The sequence below is a fragment of the Callospermophilus lateralis genome, unplaced genomic scaffold, assembly GCF_048772815.1.
Source record: "Callospermophilus lateralis isolate mCalLat2 unplaced genomic scaffold, mCalLat2.hap1 Scaffold_45, whole genome shotgun sequence".
NCBI lineage: Eukaryota > Metazoa > Chordata > Mammalia > Rodentia > Sciuridae > Callospermophilus > Callospermophilus lateralis.
This window is the reverse complement of record NW_027514398.1, coordinates 6,046,891-6,052,661: the sequence shown is the minus strand read 5'-3', so window position 1 is coordinate 6,052,661 and position 5,771 is coordinate 6,046,891. Positions and strand designations below refer to the sequence as shown.

The 5,771-nt window shown below is 32.2% G+C and overlaps 1 pseudogene; it reads left to right on the top strand.

Moving 5' to 3' along the window:
* Window positions 1–209: 209 nt before the first annotated feature.
* LOC143388932 (uncharacterized) lies at window positions 210–5,358 on the top strand (annotated as a pseudogene).
* The last annotated feature ends 413 nt before the right edge of the window (window positions 5,359–5,771 follow it).

Sequence of the window (5,771 nt, the reverse complement as noted above, 5' to 3'; positions counted from 1 at the left end):
TGTATTAGCACTTAATAAATGTTAGCTGCCGTTGTGATTTCTCTCACTTTAACTTCCATAAAGTTTTACAACAGAGTGATTTGTAATCATTTACCTCTGTCAGATTCCAAATTACTTGAAGAGAGGGTCTGCCTTATTAATTTTTTTAAGTTTTCAATTCATTTTACATAATAAAAAGTTCAGTAAATATTGTATCAAGTAATATGAAGATGGCAAAATCCTGTGACCAGTATGGCCAAACTAGCAGGTTCTGGCAAGAGGCAAAGAGGGATAAGGAAAAAAGACTCACATACAGACAGATGTTTTTGAATGTAAATCTGGGGTTGGTGCAGTGCTGTTCTCTAAAGGAGAAGAAGATCTAATAAATTATGCCACTATTCTTCATTTATATATATGCCTCATTTTCAGGTTAAAGCCTCTAGAAGCATTATTCTTTGTACTCAGATGTTTATACGGCTAGCAACATCATGCACTAGTCCATAACCCATAGTTGCAGTGTGGAACATTAAGACCTTTGTGTAGCTCTCAAAGTTTATTGTCTGAACTTACTGTTAGGTGGGCAGGTTCAGAAGAGGCGGAACTGGTGGAACAGTGTGGTATTCTAGCAAGAGATTTCCTCTATTCCCAGGAGCTGTGTGTTTGATTTGAGTTTGATAAAACTCTAGCACAGAGTCTCCTCATAGAGGGCATTACAACATCAGGTAGGCATTCTATACCTCTGCAAAGAAACATTCTTGTCTACCAGGCATGCCCCAGCCATGAGGTCATCCAAGACTCCAGTCCCAGACAGTGTTCTCCCATTCTCTGTGACCACTCTTCACAACAAAGTTCACAGAAAGACTGTTTTTCTGAGGCTGTTTACTTCATATTAATTATAACATAAGGTAATTTAATACTCTCTATTATATTTCAGGAATTCTAATGAATCATTGATTGACCAGCACCATTTTACCAGTTGGAATGAGTTTTCAGAAATGGACAGAGTACTTTTAGATCCAATATGTGACAGATGGGTGTTACTCCATGCTGATTACATTTTCAAGCCAACACCTGTTTCATTGTGTAGGATGTTTTTCTGTTCAACATTGAATTTAATTTCTAGAAAATAAAGTAAAAGTTAATGCATTTTTTTTCAATCTTGAGTCACCATGAGTGGTAGTTTAGGGAAAAAAAAGACTCTAAAAAGAAAGATCTGCAAGTGCCATCAGTCAAAGAAAGAGAAAAGATATCAAAGACCTCTGGAGTTTTGGAGAGAGAAAGCCTTAAAAAAGAACCTAAATCCAAAGGGAAAGATGCCAAAGATAGAAAAAAAGGTCTCCAGTGCTGCCCAACCAGGGGTGGCTTTTTTAGTTGACAATATGATCAAGTGGCCATGTCCTGCATGTGGGACTGGGAAAAAATACAGTAATGCAGAAGTAACTAAAGAGCTCAATAAATGCCTGGAAGAGAATGCAGTGCGTTTGGACTTATCCAAGAAGTCTATGCACATATTGCCATCATCAATCAAACACTTGACTCAATTAACCAAACTTTATTTATACAGTAACAAACTGCAGTCCCTCCCAGCAGTGGTGGGCTTACTAGTAAATCTCATGATACTGGCTCTAAGTGAAAATTCAATTACCAGTTTGACTGACTCTCTCTTGATTTTTAGCATAATAAACTGAGAGAAATTCCCTCAGTGGTGTATAGGTTAGATTCTCTCACCACTCTCTACCTTCGCTTTAATTGCATAACTACTGTGGAAAAGGACATAAAAAACCTGTCAAAACTCAGAGTGCTTAGCATTCGAGAGAACAAAATCAAATAACTATCTGCTGAAATTGGTAAGAACATTTAGGTTATTACTATTGATTTTACTATTTTTTTATGTTAAATAATTCTGTGGAGTGCTTTTACACATCAGAAAATCCCTAATATTTGTTTCTAATTTCCATTTTTCCTGTGATCTACTTAATATTACATGACTTGAGATTATTTTGTAGGATTAAAATGTAAGATAGGATATAGATATAATTAGACCTTTATTGCAAACACAATCAGTTCTGATTTTGATTGGAAAAATGAATTTGAAAGATGTTTGCTTAATTAATAAGTTGTCATCTGTTTTCAAAGTATATTTATACTAGATATATTAAGGCTCTATGTGCCCATTCTCTAACTTTCCTTTTTTTATCTGAAGGCTTTAAATTCAGATCACTTTCTACTTAGTGTATTTCTAAAGATCTTCATATTATACCTTTGTGAACCTGAAGTGCCATAGGAAAATAGAAAAACATGTTTTTAAATTTTGGCAGTACCTACATTTTTATTTAAAACTCTAATATTACTATACTAGAGTGAATCTCATCATCATGTATGTCCACAAGACATTAATTTAAAAAAATGAATGCACTTAAATAACAGAAAGATCAATAAAGGAAAGAAAAGAGGATCTGAGGGGGTGGATAAAGGCAAGTATTTTATACTGAATTGGAGCAAATCATATTCCATGCATTTATAATTGCATCAGAATGAATCCTAATGTATCACTAATATGATGCAATTAAAAAATAGGAAAATAATCAAACATAGTAGCTGTGCAGGGTGATACATGCCTATAATCTCAGCTACTTGGGTGGCTGTGGCAAGGAAGGTGGCTTGAGCCCAACATTTCCAGATATGCCTGGGCAACATATTGTATCAAAAATGGAATCAAAACAGCAAACAAAAAAAATCCAGAACAGAAAAGTAGAAGAAGAGAGATCTGTAGTAAAACAACACTTAGCATTTCTATAACACTCATTCTTGTCTTGTATAGTAAGCTGAATAGTAAGGAAATAAAGGAAATGTTTTAAAAGAATAGTAGTAGGAAAAAAGTAATGAATCAAGATATGTAAAGTCAGTAAAATATGAATTATCTTTATTTTTAATTATGGGAAAACTTCTGAACTATTTTGAATATAGAAATTTATTGGCATCAATTTTGTGAAATTAAAGTTACAATTTTGTGGGGTTTTTGTAAGAGTTTTTAAAAATCAAAATACAAAGTATATTTTTATTTTTAAAAGGGAAGCTTTTATTTTGTAAAAGGTTCATTCAAAATACACAAAGATTAATTAAATACATTCTTGCATTCAGTATAGATCTTGTTAGTGACAAAGGAAATTTTCTGATATCAGGCTCTGGAGCTTTTCAGGGAGATAATGTTCTGTGTTTTAAAATGCAGTTAGACTTCTAGATAACGTGTTTTATTAGATTTAAGTCTAGACACTTAAATATTAACTTTAACTTCAGATTATAGACTTTCTGAAGTAATACATGGTATGTATGAAGAAAGTATAGTTTGCTCAAGAGGTATTAAAATACTCCCAAGAATTTCTGCGTGGAAGTGATTTATTACATATGGTCCCATAGAAATGAGATTGTAGAATGACTTCTGTTAGTATCATATTGTCAAAATTTGATCTGCATTTATGGCTTATTGCTGGATGGAAGTATAGACTTGGAAAAACAAATACTGAATTTTTTGTTTTTCGGAGGAATTGAACTCAGGGACACATGACCAGTGAGATACACCCACACTACATTTTGAATTTTATTTAGACACGGGGTCTCACTGAATTGCATAATGCTACACCCTTGCTGATGCTGGCTTTGATCTCTTTGTATTCTGGTCTCAGCCTCCTGAGATACTGGAATTACAGGCATGTGCATCATGCTCAGCCAACAGCTGAATTTTTGTAAAGAGATGTGAGATATTATTGCTTTTCTTTGTTATTGTTGTTTTGTTTTTGTGCTATACTTAGTCCTAAAAAGTTTGACTTAAATTCACAAGTCATTCTGTTAGGGTTTTTTTCTATAGCATTGCTATCAAATTACCTAGACATTAATATAATATTGTTGAATGAGTAATTATTTGACAAGATTTTAAATTTAACTTTACTTTGTTCTTGAGAGTATACAAGCAGCATTTTTACTGAAAATTGAACATACTTTAAAATTTTTTTTTTAAATATTTGTTTTTAAAGTGTAGATGGACACAACAAAATACCTTTATTTTTATTTGGTGCTGAGGATAGAACCTGGACCCAGCCCGTGCTAGTCAACAGCTCTACAGCTGAGCCACAATCCCAGCTCCTGAACATAACTTTTTAAATTGGTGTATTTTATGCCATTAAATGATTCATATTTGCAGCTACCTAACTTTTGTCTTTTATTCCTAAATTTCTAATTCTAAAAACAAATCATGGAATTGAAACATCCTCACGTATTATGTCTTTGAAAAGATGATGAGAGATCTTAAGTTTTATTCTAAAATGAAGAGTAGAAGTATCCAAAATTTCCTTCATTATCTTTATTCTTTCAATTAATATAATTCTTTGCACTAAGCACCAAACAGACACAGTGAAGATGAGGAAGTACTCAAGCTCTGAGGATTGTTATGTCTAGTGTGAATTATTCTGTTCATTTATTATTATGTAATGTTTTCTGTATTCCAGATGATTTTCCTTGCTTTGAAGTTTGCTTTGTCTGAAATTATAGCCATGCCAACTCTGTCTTCATTGTCTATTGTTTTAAAGTTCTATTAAATTGAGAAGTTATTTTTGTTTATTAAAAAATTATGTATTTATGTAACATCAGATTATATGCCTGTATTAAGCATGTATATTTTGAGGTGTAAGGCATGTCTCCATCTGAACTCAAGTTGTATTTGATATAATTGTGCTATATTTGTCAGCTTTTTAAATCTGGACTATGTCATCCAGAATTTGTGGTTAAATTTGCTACTTGAATATATGACATGGAACCCTGGATGTAGCTAGTGGTAAAATATGTTCTTAGTAGGTGTGAGACCCTTAGTTCAATCATCAGGACAAAAGAAGAAAACCCCACATGACAGATTAGTAAAGTAATCTTTTACAAGAAATATTTTCATGTTATTAGGTGTAATTTGGAAATAATAGATTCAAATTTTGAGTTCAATTTTAATATTTTCAGAAAGAATGTAAATGTGTTGGAGAAAACCAGGTTTTGTTCTTACAATCCAAGTATGTTCATTGATTTTCCATTTTCAAAAAAAATGTTGCCGATGTAATAATATTATATTTCTAGTTATGTTTCAAAATCATGAAAATTACTCCCTTGCATCCTAGTATTACCTGAGATATTATTTAATAATGCTTATTAAATCACTATGTTGGTCAATTTGCAGGTGAATTATGTAACCTCATTATGCTGGATGTAGCTCATAATCAATTTGAAAACCTTCCAAAGGAGATTGGAAACTGCACACACATAATCAACCTTGACTTGCAGGACAATGAACTGCTAGACCTCCCAGATACTATAGTTATGAGAGGAGAAAGAAGATATTGATGGTTATTTATAGCAACCCAGATACTTAAAGGGTTATTTTTGATCCATTTTGGTAACACAAATTAAAGAAATTATCAAAGTACTATATAAGTAATAAGAATTTTAAGACAGTGTTTGAAAACTTTTTCTATTTCAGAAAAATAAAATTAAATTTTAGGAAATTAACTCAGTTGGTTTAAAAGAATGTTAAGTTTCATGTATATACTCTATTATTTATAGATAATTATAAAATGATGGAGTATTGGTATTTTTATTTCAGCATATTACATGGAGGAGGTCCCTTCTTTGCTAAAGTAGGCAATATTAAAAAATAAAGCCTTTGCTGTTTAGTTTTCTGAACATGGCCAGTATAGTTTAAAGGTTGCTTATTTGTAGTGTTGAGGGAGTAGTAAGAAAAGACATGTTTTGAAGAC